Below are 15359 nucleotides of genomic sequence, written 5' to 3' on the forward strand. Positions count from 1 at the left end.
TAATCATTAAAATTATTCTATACTTTTTATATGTTTTAATTTATGGACTGTTGCTTGAATTTGAGAATTAACTTTTCTGAATTTTTTTGTGTATATCTCTTTGGTTTTCCTTTTATATATTTCAAGTGAAAACCTAAGACATGCTTGTATCTATCACTGTTAAGAGGACTACCAACTTAACTTGCAAATTCCAAATGTTATATTACTCAATTTTACATGCTTCAAAATATTTTTCTGAGAATAAAAATACTGTTGTGCCTTTAATAAGTTTCATCAGTAATACTAATCATTCTAAGTTTTGAAAAGATCTGACTGTGCAGTTGATTATGTACTCAAGCAGAAAGCTATAATTAAATGTTTTCTAAATCCATTCTCTTTCATATTTTTTATATTTTCAACACAGATGTTTAATTTTTTCAAAAATGCAAAATAATTCTACCAACTCCCTTTACCTAAAAAGAAATTTTAATATTTTTCCTAAACAAATATCTGTCTTGAGTTATTGTTCTAAAACTGAGGTTCCTGGGATAAAGAGTCAAGTGAGAAAAAATTTTCTGAGACATAACAACTAGATATCAAAATTTTGCCTCCTATATTATTATGGTTTAGATAAAAAATGTTCCCCTAAGGTCTCATGTATCCAGAGGCATGGGCTTTGAAAGGTGATAGCATCATGGGGATACTATGGTTCATAGATGAATGAGTTGCTAGGAGGGAAAGCCTGGGAGAGGAGGGTCACTGGGGCTGTGGCCCAGAAGGGTCTATTCTTGTCCCCCACTACTCCCTTCTCTCTCTCTGTTTCCTGACTTCAGGGTGTGAGCCCTTTTCCTACACCATGCACTCTGGCATGCCATTTCTGCCAACCAATGATGGACTGAATCCTCTAAAAAATGTGTGTCAAAATAAACCTCTCTTCCTTTAAGCTTTGGATATTGGTTATTTTGTCTCAGCAATTGAATCCATTTTCCATCCTCCTCGTTCTCTCTGTATTTATTATATTATTGCCTTCCTGTTTCTTGGGTTCTAGTGCATGGTTGTTGTTATGGTTTGTATCTAGATGTACCCCCCAAAGCTTCATGTACTCATAGTGGAGCTTTTGGAAGGTGTCTGGAACATGGGTGTGTACTAGGATTAAGGGTGTGTGATAACTGAATTATTTTGCATAGTTCTAGGTGTAGATAATGGGAAGGTCCACCCTGAGTGTGGGAGGCACTAACCTTTAGGCTTGTAGCCTGAATGAAGTAAAAGAGAAAGATGGAAGGCTGCTTTCTGCTTTCTGCCTATCCTTCCATGGACTGTTTTTCCTTTGCCATGCCCCTCCACCATATCACCCTGCCTCGGAGCCAGTTGACTATGGATGGAAACCTCTACAAACTGTGAGCTATAATAAACCTTTCCTCCTTTTACTTGGAGTGTCAAGTATTTTTTCCCAGCGATGAGAAATTAAGACAGCTGTGTAAGGTCTTGGTTTGCCCTGGGCTTGCTATATCTTTCTACAAAAAAGGTCACAGATCCTATAAATCTGCTATATCTTTAGAGTCTTCTGTCTCTAAATTCTGTAAAGGTTCTAGCCCCATATCACTTCCAGCCAAGAAGTTGTAAAATTATCAACTATAGATTATTGGTTTCGGGATACACTTCTGGTGTTCCTAACTCTACTCTTTTTTTTTTTTGTCTTTTTAGAAATAGCTCTTTATTAAACTAATTTAAAATTAATCACTTTGAAAGAAAAAACTTTCTTGTGATAATCTTGACTGATTCAACATATAGGCAATGACTACTGAAATTAACGTTTATTCGTGTTAATTTTTTAAAATTTTATTTTATTGGTACATTTTAGGTATACAATATAATGACATTCATCATTGGAAATTTGCACCGTTACATAATCTCTCTTGGTTCTTATTTTTCCCCCTTCCCCTGCCCTCCCTTCAACCCCTCCATCCCTCCCTATTTACAAAGACTTTATTTCCATTTTCATTTTCTCATATTAATTCCATTCCCTTCTTTCCTTTCCCCTACCTCTCCCACTTCCCCTTCCCCTTTGCCCCTTTTCTCCCTATTTCACATTATCTAACATACCTTTTAGTCGTTATTTACAATTTCAGTTTCTCACACTAGACAACTATTCAGTATTTATACATGTGTATCCTATTTATTTCACTTAAGAGTATCACTTCCATGTGCACCCACTGAGCTATAAATGTCTCTAACTTTCATTTTTTATGGGCTGAGTAGTACTCTATTTTATTTTTAGAAAACACATTTTCTTTATCTAGTCTCCAGTTGATGGGCATTTGGGCTGTTTCCACGTTTTAGCTGTTACAAACTGTGCTGTTATGAACATGGGTGCACATATATCACTGTGGTATGATTCTTTTGATTCTTTGGGGAAGATACCCAGCAGGGGAATAGCTGGGTCAAATGGGATTTCCAGTCCTAGTTCTTTGAGGTATCTCCATACTGATTTCCACAATGGTTGCACCAGTCTACACTCCCACCAGCAGAGGAGCAGGGTTCCTCTTTCCCCACATCCCTGCCAGCATTTGTTATTGATTTATTTCAGAGAGCAGCCATTCTTTCTGGGGTGAAGTGGAATCTCAACATGTTTTCATTTGCATCTCTCGAATGACCAGTGATGTGGAACATTTTTTCATATTTTATTTGCTATTTCTACTTTTTTGTCTGAGCAATGCCTGTTCATTTTAGATGCCCATTTTTGGATTGGGTCTTCAAATTTGGGAAGTCTGATTTTTTTAAGTTTGTTATAGATTCTACATAGTAGACTTTTGTCTGAGGAATGGCAGGTGAAAATTTTTGTGGGCTGTCTCTTCACTCTGTTTCTCTTGCTGTGCAGAAGCTTTTTAGTAAGAAGAGATCCCACTTGTTGATTGTGCTAGTTCACAGACAACTGAGGTTTTGTTCAAAAAATCATGTTAATTTTTATTGGATTTTACTTAAATCATTTTAAAGATTCCATTGAACAAAAAGATTTATCTCAAAATTTGTTCTTCAATTCAGATAGTTCTATGTTTTCTTGATATAGCTAATTATAAATACAGTAATACCTTGGCTCATGAAAGGTTCTGTTTGAAAACAATTTGGTTGGTGAACAAAAGCATTTGGGAAAATTTTGCTTCTATTTGAATACTCCACATCAGGTGACAGACAGAACTAGGCCATTTTCCACACGCAAACACAAGTGCAGCCATTGCCTCCAAAATCATAAAACAAATTAAGACTCTGAGATATTACTTCTTAAGTTATAAAAATTTATATCTAAAGTGTTTCAGTACCATTCAAAAGATATTTGCTTTAGTAACTCATGTATGAAATGCCTGAACATTGGTAATGCTATTTATTACACCATTTATTTATTTAGAGTATTTAGCATTCAGTGTAGAGATGCAGACATATAATACTCGTACAATACAGGAAGTCAGTGAGAAAATACTAATTCTCCAAAACAGAAAGAACAGGATTTCTATGATGTGGAATTTGAGCTGATTATTAAAAGATAGGAAGAAAATCAAATAGATGGAGTCCATGAGATAGTTACTCAAGCCCAGGAGAACATGAGCAATAGTTATGACTAATGATACATAGGGTACACTATAGGAATAAAAAGAGTAATATATTTTAAGTGAAAGGTGTATAGGATTTTATGTAAGTGGATAAGATGGACTGGAGGATCAAACTGTAGAAGGGCTTAAATTCCAACAATGAGAATTTAATTTTTTAATGAAGAAAATTCAAAGTTCTTTGAGTAGATGATTGATTTAGAATTAGAGCAGATGTAGAATCAGATCAGAATAGTTTTAAGATTGCACAGAAAACAGATTACTGCAGGAAAATGAAAAAGAAGCTGAAGATAAGAATGCCCAGAAAGAAATTAGAGTAATGGTTCAGTTAAAAGTTGATAGGGTCTAGACATTCAAAGCTGTTGGAGAAAAATGTGTTTCTCAGTTCACTTTCTTTGAAATCAGGGCCTGAAGCAAAACAGTAGATAAGAATTACATAATCATTGGAGAAATATGAAGTTTTATAAAAGATAAAAGCCAAAAAGTGAATTAGAGAAAAAAAATATATGTAAAATCGACACTTTTTTCCCACAGACTAAAAGCCAGCTAGGGAGATTGAAGAGTAGGCTAAAACTGTAAGGTGAAATATAAAATACTATAATTCCTGAAGACCCTATGAAATTGATTTCACAAAAGAACGGACTGTTTCATACTACAAAGAAGGTAAGCAGAACATGTGGCAGAATTTAAATTTTAAAATACCAATTCTTCCTTCATTCCTATATAAGCATGACCTTTGTAAAATAATTTTGCAACTCCACTTATAAAGAAGTAGAGTATATTTTCTAGTTCTTGTTGTTAATTGCACTGGCCAATGCAACATGTCAGAAATCTTTATATACCCTTTTGTGACTAGGACTCAAAAAATTAACTCTTTCTTTCTTCCGCTTCCTCTTCTTCTTCTTTAATTCAGCTGAACCAGTAGGAACAAGTTTAGGTGGTTAGCATGCTGGATGAAGTAAGGGTAAATTGATCGCTCCTGCTGCCCCAGTCAACAGTAATCAGCTATTCTCAACAAGTTAGTCCCCAGAAAGCCAGTCAGCTGACCATACAGATATAAACAAGCTCTGTAGAGGTCAGCTTAGCCAGGCACTCATGAGCAGAACCAACTCCTGACAATTAAACTTGGCAAATGCCAGGTAATGGTAACTGACAAAGGAAGAAATCTTGACTGGAATAAGTTTAATGAAGTGATGCTAAGAGGCAAGCTATTAGATTTTTATTAATATTAAGGCATTACCACAAATTGGATAAGGAATATTTAAAGATACAGTATATATCTCCTTCATGAGAAGACTATAGTTGAAAAGCATGCTGAAAGTATTGTTATTTTATTGCATATGCAAGTGGATTTTTATTTTCTATATAGATGTGTTCACTTTATTTAAAGAGATAAAATCATCTCAATGGAAAGTGAGAATGGAACAGGCTAATGGAAGAGTAGGTGATTAGAACAGTCTAGTAATGAAATAAATTATTAAGAGAAGAGAAAGTGGCAGGTGATGATATAGAGGGAAAATGAGATTGAAGAAATGTAAATTGAATAAGTTTATATTTTTTCAATAAAGCAGGAGAAATCATATATTGATTTAAGTTGGCTCACTGCTGTTCAAAAGGAAGAGAAAAATTTCTGACTTGATGAAAGTAATTTAAAAATAGTTGACTGGGAAGATGAATAAAAGGCAGGTTGAGTGATTCTGAGAACACAGATTAATCATGAAACAAAATACCAGCCAGACATGGTGGTGCATACCCATAATAGTACCATCACTTTGGGAGGATGAGGCAGGAGGATCAAACCTACCCTGAGCAATTTAGTGACTATCAAGAACCTATCTCAAATTTAAAATAAAATAAAATTTTAAAAATGTTGGGAGAGCCAGGCATGATGACACACACCTATAATCCTAGCACTTGGGAGGCTGAGGCAGGAGGATTGCTGAGAGTTTTGAGGCTAGCTTGGGCTACTAAGTGAGTTCAGGGGCAGCCTGATACCTTGTCTCAAAAAAAAAAGGCTGGATTTAATCCCCGTAAAAATTATAATACTAAGAAGGTAAATCACATTGGGCAGACACAATGCTGAAAGATAAACTTGTACAATAGGGTTTTTACTTCTAAAGCAGGATTTAATTAAGTAGTCTTATTTGTAAGTCAGTACTGATGGTTTCTTTATACTTGTTATAAATCTTGAATTTTTTAAGAAAATGTAGAATTAATAGAGATGATATAGGTATAGAGTTTAAAATTTCATAATTCTGAGATTGTAGTGGTGCATCTATAAGGTGGAAAGGAGGTATAAATTTGAAACTTTGCTACCAGAACTTGTGTGTAATAGAGAAGTATGAGATATCAGTAAGAAACATTAAGAAGACCATTCCTTCTTATTTCATATCAGGTTTAACGTCAGTATTGTGACACTGATCAGAAAAAAGTGTCTTGGGTTTGGCCTATAGATGACTAGCTATTGCTGTGTCCGCAAGATGCTAATCAGAGAGATGTTGGTAAAGGCAGGGGTTGAGGTGAAGGTATATTTATTCAAGAAAGAAAGATTGGACTTTTATGCCAGTCTCTTAGGATTTCCTCTCTTTAACCTGGAGTCAGAAAAATCGATTGGACTTAATGTCTTTACTTATAGGATAGTAATATCAACTCATAAGCTTGTTCAGAAAATCAAACGAGATGAATATACCTGAAAGTGCACTGAAAATCTAAAATTTGATACAAAATGAATGGGATTTGCTAAAGCTGAAGGGAACAATATTTAAGATAACTTATTTAAATTGATTTTTAAGTGATACAAGGAATAAGCCTTATCATATTGCTTAAAATAACTGTTCTGTCTCAAAATGATCAAAGCAATTAATCTAAAATGTTTGTCAAAGGAGATTAAAATAATCCCTGGAGGAGTGCATGTTCTAAAATGTATGGATATACTTTTTCATTGTGTATGTTCAACATTCGCCAAAGAAAAAGAAATTCAATTACTTCTAACTTCACTAGCCCAACATATCTCACCAATTTTATCAGGCAAAGTTTATAAGAACTATTTTTCTTATCATTTTTTGTGCCACTTGAAAGTAAGTCCTTTATGATGAGGATTATTTGCTCGATTGGTCTACATAGACATTGATGAAGCAGACAGTCTGTTCATGCAATGTTTGAGATTTGTTATGTTTTTCCTGCTGTTTTAAGTAGGGAAAAAAACCAGCAAAATTTACCCTAATGGCTCAAATTCTGGCATTATAGAGATCAGATCTAAATGAACAAGAGATGGGGAATTTTTTGAAAATCTATTGTTTTATTAATAAAACTAGCAAGCATTACATTACAAAGTATATATTGAGTACCTGCTCTGCCAGGGAATGTGCTAAGTGCTAGTCAACATCCCAAATATATCTTTTCACTACACTGCAAACTTACAAAGCAGCAAAAGAAGATGCTATGGTTTAAATGTAAATATCCCTCTAAAAGTCATATCAGAATGTAAATGCGTTCATATAAAGAGGGTGATTGGGACATAAATAGGCCATGAGGACTCTGTTCTCATGTATGAAATTAATGCTTTTATAAAAGCAGCTTCAGAGAGATGCCTGGACTTTCCATTCTTTCTCTCTTCTACTTCTTGATAACACAGTATTCATCCCTTCCACCTTTTCCTCTATGTGAAGGTTGAAATGAGGAAACAACTAAGAAATAGGTCCTCTCCAGACACTACATCTGCTAATGATTTGGTCTTGAACTTCCTACCATCAGCAATGTGAAAAATAAATTTGTATTATTTACATTCACCCAGTCTGTAGTATTTTATTGTAGCAGCAGAAATGAACTAAGAAAAAAGATAAATAATACATATCTTTGTAAAAACCCAGCATAGAGCCAGTCACAGTAATGCATACCTGTAATGCTAGCATTCTGGGAGGATGAGGCTGGCGAATCACAAGTTCAAGCCTAGCCTGGACAACTTAGCAATTTACTGAGACCCCATCTCTAAATAAAATAATTTTGAAAGGGCTGGAGTTTTAGCCCAGTGGGAAGGCCACGGGTTCAACTCCTGATAGTATCTCAAAAATAGAAACAGTAACAGAAAAGCACAATTTAGGTTTTTATTGTTGTTTTTAAAATATTTTTAATTTCTGGTTTAGGTTTTGTTGTTGTTGTTTTGTTTTGTGCTGGGGATCTGAACTCAGGACCTTGCACTTGTGAGGCAGGCAGTGGCACCACTGAGCTAAATCCTTGGACCCTGGTTTAGGTTTTTTAAAGAGGACAAGAATAAATAAAGTTACTGAGAAAGAGGTAATGAAAAAAACATAAAGACATACAGTTGTGAGTCACGGTGCTGCGGGGCTTTCAAGCTACATCCTGAAAGCTTTCTTGCCTCATTTGTTCTACTTATCTTGTCCAACTCCGCACCGAGTCTTAATTTTAGAGACAATGTAAACTGGAATATTCCAAACTAAATGAAAGCCGATTACTTTTCTCTTCTTCCAAAAGTGTATTTTGAAGGGAAAGAGATGAGTTTTCCCAGAGATGTGGCTAATTGTTTGCAATAATCTTCGTCCTTCAAAAATAGGACTAATTATCATCATGAAGGCAGGGAAGCTTAGGTGGCAATTTGTAATTTTTAACAGCTTTTTACTTGAAGCTGTTTAAATTTGTTGCCACAGGAGGTAAAATACAAAATCATGTTTATTTGAATAGAAATATTTTAAATGCTATATTATGGAACTACTGAAGTAGAGGCCAAAGTAAAGGAATGTATCTGTTCCCTGTTTATATTATTTAAACTTCCCATGTATTTTACATAATAGTAATTAGGGTTTGGCTTTGTTTAATACCTTCTTAAATTGTTTCAGGTCTTAAATTGGTATTCACTTTCAGTCTAGTACTGTGCTGGTCAATATTGTGGCCGTCAGCTAAATGTGACTCAGGTATTTTTTTTTTTTTTTGGTAACGGGGATTGAAGTGGGGTCCTTGAGCTTGCCCAGCAGGTGGCAAAACCACTGAGCTAAATCCCCGGCCCTGACTCAGGTATTTTCAAAGTAGATAATCTGAATTGAGATTTACTCTAAAGGTAAAATACATTCTGGTTTTAAAATTCTTAGAAAAAGGTAAAATACCACGTATTACTTTAATATTAATTACATTTAAAATAATCTTTTCAGCTATTAAAATAAATAAAATACATTTATAGAATAATTTTTCATTTCTTTTACTGTTTTAATGTGGCTACAGAATATTTAAAAGCATATATGTGGCTTGCCCTGCATTCCTGTTGAACAGTGTTGTTTAACAAATACAGGATGCAGTGGAATTATTTTTCTCTCCTTTAGAGGACTATTTTTTATTAGTAGAACTTTAGATTCAGTGATTTTTAGGAAACATATCACACAGTTTACAAATGTATTGAACGCCTCATCTACTAAAACTGAAATGCATTTAGGAGAACTGCTGATAAGCAGTCCAAGACTATACTGCAGCTTAATTTATACCTTAAAAATGTATATATTCCAATTACTTGCAAAAGATGTTTCACAAATTACTGTAAATATAATTAAATTCAGTCATTGAAGTAAAGTCAAAGAGAAACAAAACAAGATAGAAAAGTAGTAGATACCACTCTGAAATGTTACTGCAATTGCTTAGTCATTTAGTTTAAATTTCCTTATAAGGGGAAAAAGAAGACATAACTATCATCTTATTCTTAAGGTAGAGTAAAACTAAAATTTGAAGTAACTCACTATTAGAAACTCCACTTTTTAAAGATTGCCCCTACATCTTTGTGGTGAAAAAAAGTGGCAGAGAAAACCTTATGAAGTGTTGAAAATCAGAACACCTGCAAAATACACTGCTTCTGTATTGGATTAACTCAGTAAAGACCTTGCATGGTTTTGGTTGCATATTTTCATTTTTGATCTGAAACAAGAATGATGTAAATAGCATCATTAAGAGTACTCTTTATTAAACTTCATAAAGTATTCAAAAATCAATGATGGTAATTTTCAACAATATTAAGGGTGATCAAAAAATAAAATGCAAGGATTGAGTTAATCAAAATCATAACTTGAGGCCTATTACAAAGGACAAATTAAGAATAATATTTAGTAGTTTTAAGGGAAACCTACAGGATCCACTGAAATGAGAAATTTTATTTGTGTGTGTATTTAATGATATTATTAGCCAAGTCAGAAAAATATATACAAGTGAAGTGGTCAGAGGAAAGTAAGAAAAATGTCGTTAGAAATGATGTAGGAAAAGTAGCTGAGAGTCAGATCTACCTTCTAAATTCTGAAAAGATTTTTGTATTTTACTCTAAATTTTATTTCAAGTCATTGTTTGGAGCACTGAAAACACATAATTTTACTTTATATTCTAAACTAATCTAAATGCTCTTGTTCAAACAGATAGTAAAGGACTAAGGAAAATCAATGTGATACCTTTCGGATATACACATCAATATTTGTCAGAAGTATTTGGATTCAGGCATTTGAAACAGGAAGTAGATCAGAAATTGATATATAAATGTGTGCTGTAGCATATAGAGGGTAGAAGATATCTTCTGTGCTGTAAAAACAAATAGAAATGAGGAGGGAACCTGAACTCCTAAATATGTGGATTTCCACTATAGATGCTAAAGCCAGATAAGAAAATTTAGAAGCAGCAGAGCTTGTGAGATAGAACAAAAACCATGACAATGATACTCCATGGATGTCAAGAGCTTATGACAAGAATGGGAATTATCAAGGAAGGCAAATACTATGAAGGGGCTGAGACAGAGAAAAGCACAGAACTGACCATGATGTGTCATCACTGAGGCCACGGGTGACATTGACAAGAAAGGTTTCAGCAGTTAATGTAAAAAGAGATTGGGAAGTAAGAAAGTAGATCCTGGATACTACAATTGTGAATGACTTTTTGAAGATTTTTCTCATCAAAAGAGCAATAACAGCAATATAAAGAAACTTGCTTTGTTTTTATTTTGTTTTTACATAGTGGGAATTATGCAATGGGGAAGGATGGATTAATACTCCTAGATGAAATACAGATGAATAGAGGACTAAAATTATCTAGAAAAGGGAGATAGAGAAATGAGAATGGAAGCCAAAGCACAGATAGAAGGACCTGCCTTGGAAGGGAGCAAGGACACTTCACTTTCATTTTAAGAGAGAAAATTTTATGTGAGAGATGTGAGGAGGCTGGCAGATTTATTGTAGGGATTGAAGGTTTTCTTTTTTCTATTTTCTCTACAAAGTTTGAAGCAAGGTTATTAACTGAGTTGGATGGATGGGGTTTGTCTCATTTAAAAAACAATAAAGAACAGAGGTCTGAACCTGTTTTCAAGGTGGGACACTACATCCTCCTTTAAGTAAACAGTGGCTATGTGCATAATTTCAAATGCTTGGAGGATTATGTACAAAATAGTTGTCTGAAATTCTATGTCACTTCTTACTGTGGGAATTAGGGCTGGTTTATAGGGACTGGAAAATGCACAAAACAGTCTCTTTATTCATACTTCCTTTGTTTTTCCAGTCATCAGTATTCATAACAAATCTGGAGGATACCTAAAACATGGTGTATGTAAAAGGCTGAAGTTTTAAAAAAGAGTTTAACATTTATGTTTCCCTGAGACTATTTTTATGGAGAAATTGAACAAATAAACTTTTTATTCATAGAATTTAAAGATACTGAGACATGCCACAACTAAAGCAGGCTGGATTAATAGCATTTTCTATTTTGGAGCTACAGAAAGTGTCCAAACATAAACACTGGTACTCAAATTGTGATTATTATATCCTACTGCAATTTGGTTTTAAGGATAGTCCCACTTTGGTAGGACAATTTCAGGCTGAAGTGTAATCAATGTACTATAATAGTCATTCTTTACCTTTCAGAATTTAAGATAGTGTTGAAGTACCTTATGGGACATTGTTAAATCTTTAAAGATCAGTGCATATGAGGATCATCTACAAATAGTATTCTAAATAAACAAAAGCTTAAATTTTATTCCCTTCTGCTCAATCTGGTGAATTGATATTATGAATTTATTCTTTATCATTTCTTAATTACATAAAATTTTAAATGTCAAATTAAATGTGTTTTTAGAACAATACTTTTGCAATTTACTCTCTTTAATAATGAACGTTTTCTTAAACAGTATTTCTATTACTAATTTATAATATGTTTAACTTGGTTTGTACATTTAAGGCAACATTGAATTCCAGCTCTACCATCTCTGCCTACTTGTTTTGTGACTTTAGGTATGTCACTTAACTTTTTTTTAACTAAACTAAGTTTTTTTAAGTGCAGAATGGGAAAACAAATTATGACTATTAATTGTGATAAGTTATCTTGACTGAAGAAAGAAATTCTTAGAGTACTGATCACATACAGTTCTGGGTGTGTCTGTGGAATATTTCCAGAAATAACTAATATATAGGCCAGCAATCTGAGCAGAGAATACCCACCCCAGTTGTGGGTAGTACCAACCAATAGGCTTGTAGCCTCAATGCAAAAATGAAGGGAAAAAGGAAGTGTGCCTGTTTGAAGAGCTCCAGTCTTCTTGAGCAAGAGTGTCTTTTCCTGCCATCATCAATCTCTAGGTCTCCAATTGTTGCCACTTTTTATCACAGAGGCCCACTGATAACACTCCAAAGAGCTTCTAGGCCTTTGACTATGAACTGCTCCTGTGTCCATGACCCCTCTTCTGTAGCGTCCATCTTCTTGGGCTGAGCAATCACTAAATCCTCTGGCTCTCCATTGTGCAAAAGCCCATCCTGGACACTCCCATCTCTGATTCTGTAATTTTCCTTGAATAATTATACAGATTTTTCTATTGAATCTATGTCTGTAGATAATCCTAACTAATACAGATTTTGGTACCTGAGAAGTGGGATCATTGTTGTGACTCTACCTGACCATATGGTCTAGAAGCCTTTGAAACAGATTTTTTCCTAGGAGTTTGGAAGGGTTTGGAGGCACCATCTAAAGAAGCCCTAGAATGCTGTAAGCTAAGCTTAATGGGTGATTCTGGTTGGCACTCAGATGACCAGGATGCTGATAGAAAAGGAGATAGTAAAGGCCAGGCTTATGAGGTTTCAAATGAAAATGAGGACTGTATGAGAAACTGGACTGGAAACTGTGCATGTCACACTCTGGCAAAAAGTTTGTCTACATTTTGCCCATGTCCTGAAACTTTATGGGAAACTGAAATTAAGAGTGATGGACTAATTAATCTGGAGGAGGAAATTTCTAGGCAGCCCAATGTTCAGCCTATGGTGTGGATGCTGCTGTCTGCTTTCAGCCAGATTTATGGTAAAAATTAGGGGCATAAAGTAGAGTCAAAATTTGTACATCTTGGACAGAAAGGAAGCGCCTTCAAAGTTAGGGCCAATGAAAGCTTGGTTACTGAAAAGATTAGCATTAAAAAGAAGCCAAGCATTTTGCATTAGCACAATGGGAAATATGCCTTGAGGGCATCTCAGGAAGTAGCCAGACCCTACACACTCAAGCTCAAGGATATAAAAAAGTAAATTTCTTTGAAAAACTTTGCTTTGGGAAAATTGCTCCAGGGAACCCTGTTTATTCAGTCACCAAGGGAAGTATTTTCTGAGTTCAGCCATCTGCACACAGAAACCACTGTAGTTACATATATATGTAGTCTAAGGGGACAAGCTATTGTTCTAGCTGGTTGTAGACCTTGGCATCAGCCATGTTGTGCTGGTTTTTCAGACATAGGATGCTTGGGTTTTGGCATCATGGAGGCTTCCAACAGATTTCAAAGGAAGACCTGGAGACCAGGCAAGAAATCCCTGAGAGAGCAGTGTTTGAAACTGTGAAAATGAAGCCAAAGGTGTAGTGGTAACCGCAGCAAACTAGAGATGCCAAGAATATGGAACATGTTCCAAGTAAAACTTCTGGCTGTGATTGTAGCCAGCCCACTACTCAAACCCTCTGGAAATGTCTCACCAGAGTATGCCTCAGATAATGGATATGGAGCTATAGGACTGAATATTTCCCTGCTGAGTTTCAGTCTTATTTGGTCCTATCCTTTCCAATTCCCTTTTGGAATGGGAATGTTTAATCTGTGCCATTGTATATTGGAAGTATTTAACTGTATTATTATTATTTTTAAATAAGGACTCATAGCTAAGAGTTTGCCTTTAGTCTGAGAAGACGCTTTGGACTTGGACTTTTCAGCAGTGCTGGAATTGTTAAGAATTTGGCAACGCTTAGAGAAGAACTAAATGTATTTTGCCTAATGAGATGGACATGACCCTTTTGAGGGGCAGAGGCAGAATGTTTGGTGTAAGTGTAAAATATCTCCTAAAAGTCACATTATGTTCAGAGGTAGGGATTTTGGAAGGGGATTGGATCATGGGGTCACTGTCATCATCAGTGGATTCATCTGCTACTGAGTTCTGTAGCCAAATGCATTGTTGGGAGGTGGGACCTGGTTGGAGGCAGGTCATTGTGGGAGGCACCTGGCAGGATGTATGCTTGTTCCCAACTCCTGCCTTCTAGCTCTGCTTCATGGCTGCCAAGGGGTATGCACCTTTCTTTTGCCATGTCCTTTCCCCATGCTGTTTCTGCCTTGGAGCAAGTTGATCATAGATTGATTCCACTGAAAACTGTGGGACAAAATAAGCCTCTCTACCTTTAAGTTGCAGTTGTCAGGTGTTTTGTCCCAGTGGCAGGAAAGCAGCTAATACAGAAGGAGAATAATAGTACCTCTAGAGTTGTGGAGATATAACTAGGAAGTGAATATTAAACACATCTGCAAAATATGAACATGTTTTGCACTGGCAGTGATACCCGAAGCTTATGTGGAAAACAAGAAATTTCTCCACAGGGCAGGGAGAGTGGTTCCTAGATATTTAATTTCCTTGCCTCTCCTGTTGCACTTTTTCTTTTTGATTATTAAAATATAAATTTACTGTAAGGAGATGTGATTTCCATTTTATTTCCTCATATTTGTTACATAAGGTAATGCAGTTAATATTTATGTAAGATATGAACTATAATAATAAAATTGACAGTTGTAAACACCTCACCCAGTTTAAGAACTGGAATATAACAAACATGGCTTCATCATCTAGTTGCTCTTTTTTATATCCTTCTGCCTTATGGACAGGGAAACTGTTTAGAAATTTAAATTTATCATTTCTCCTTTTGTAAAAATATACTTTTATCATATACAAAAATGGTTCTGAGCCTAGCATGGCAGTGCATGCCTGTAATTCCAGCACTCAGAAGGCTGAGACAAGAGGATCACTGAGAGTTTGAGTCCAACCTGGGCTATATAACAAGATCCTGTCTCAAAACAACAACGACAAAAAACAAAAACAAAAAACAAAAATGTCCATGAGATATATTATTTAGCATTCTACCCTAATATAATCTCTGTTCATATAATTTTTGCTCAATATATTTCAAAAATTTACTGTGTTACATAGTTTGCTTTCATTTTTACCATTCTAAAATATTCCATTATATAAATATGCAAATATAACAAAATTTATTTGTTTCATCTTTTCTGAGGTAATTTAAACTTTTTCAAATTGTCTCACTATTAAGACCTATTCTGTTCTTTGTAACATTCTGAACAATTAACTCAAGTATATTTCTAAAAGAAGATGAAATTGCTGTGTCGGTGGTTTCAATTTTACAAGATTGTGCTATTTTGTATTTCAAAGTGGTTATACCTGTTCTTCCTGACTAGGAATTACATTATTTTCTACTTATTCATAAACTTATTATCATTTAAAATATATGTGCTTTATC

General features: G+C 34.8%; 1 protein-coding gene and 1 pseudogene across 5 annotated transcripts in view; both read left to right on the top strand.

The window, feature by feature from the left end:
* Tusc1 (tumor suppressor candidate 1) overlaps nt 1-15359 on the top strand; it is a 289528-nt gene that overhangs the window by 18487 nt on the left and 255682 nt on the right. The window lies entirely within an intron of this gene.
* Nucleotides 1-15359, top strand: part of LOC147825874 (ras-related protein Rab-11A pseudogene) — a 61848-nt pseudogene continuing 46489 nt past the window's right edge. The window contains exon 1 of the transcript XR_015440046.1: nt 1-15359. This exon is cut by the window's right edge and continues 46489 nt beyond it. The product of XR_015440046.1 is annotated as a ras-related protein Rab-11A pseudogene (transcript).

The sequence above is a fragment of the Heterocephalus glaber genome, unplaced genomic scaffold (genome assembly GCF_053883595.1).
Source record: "Heterocephalus glaber isolate CG9 unplaced genomic scaffold, H.glaber_assembly_v1.0 deba00001481, whole genome shotgun sequence".
NCBI lineage: Eukaryota > Metazoa > Chordata > Mammalia > Rodentia > Bathyergidae > Heterocephalus > Heterocephalus glaber.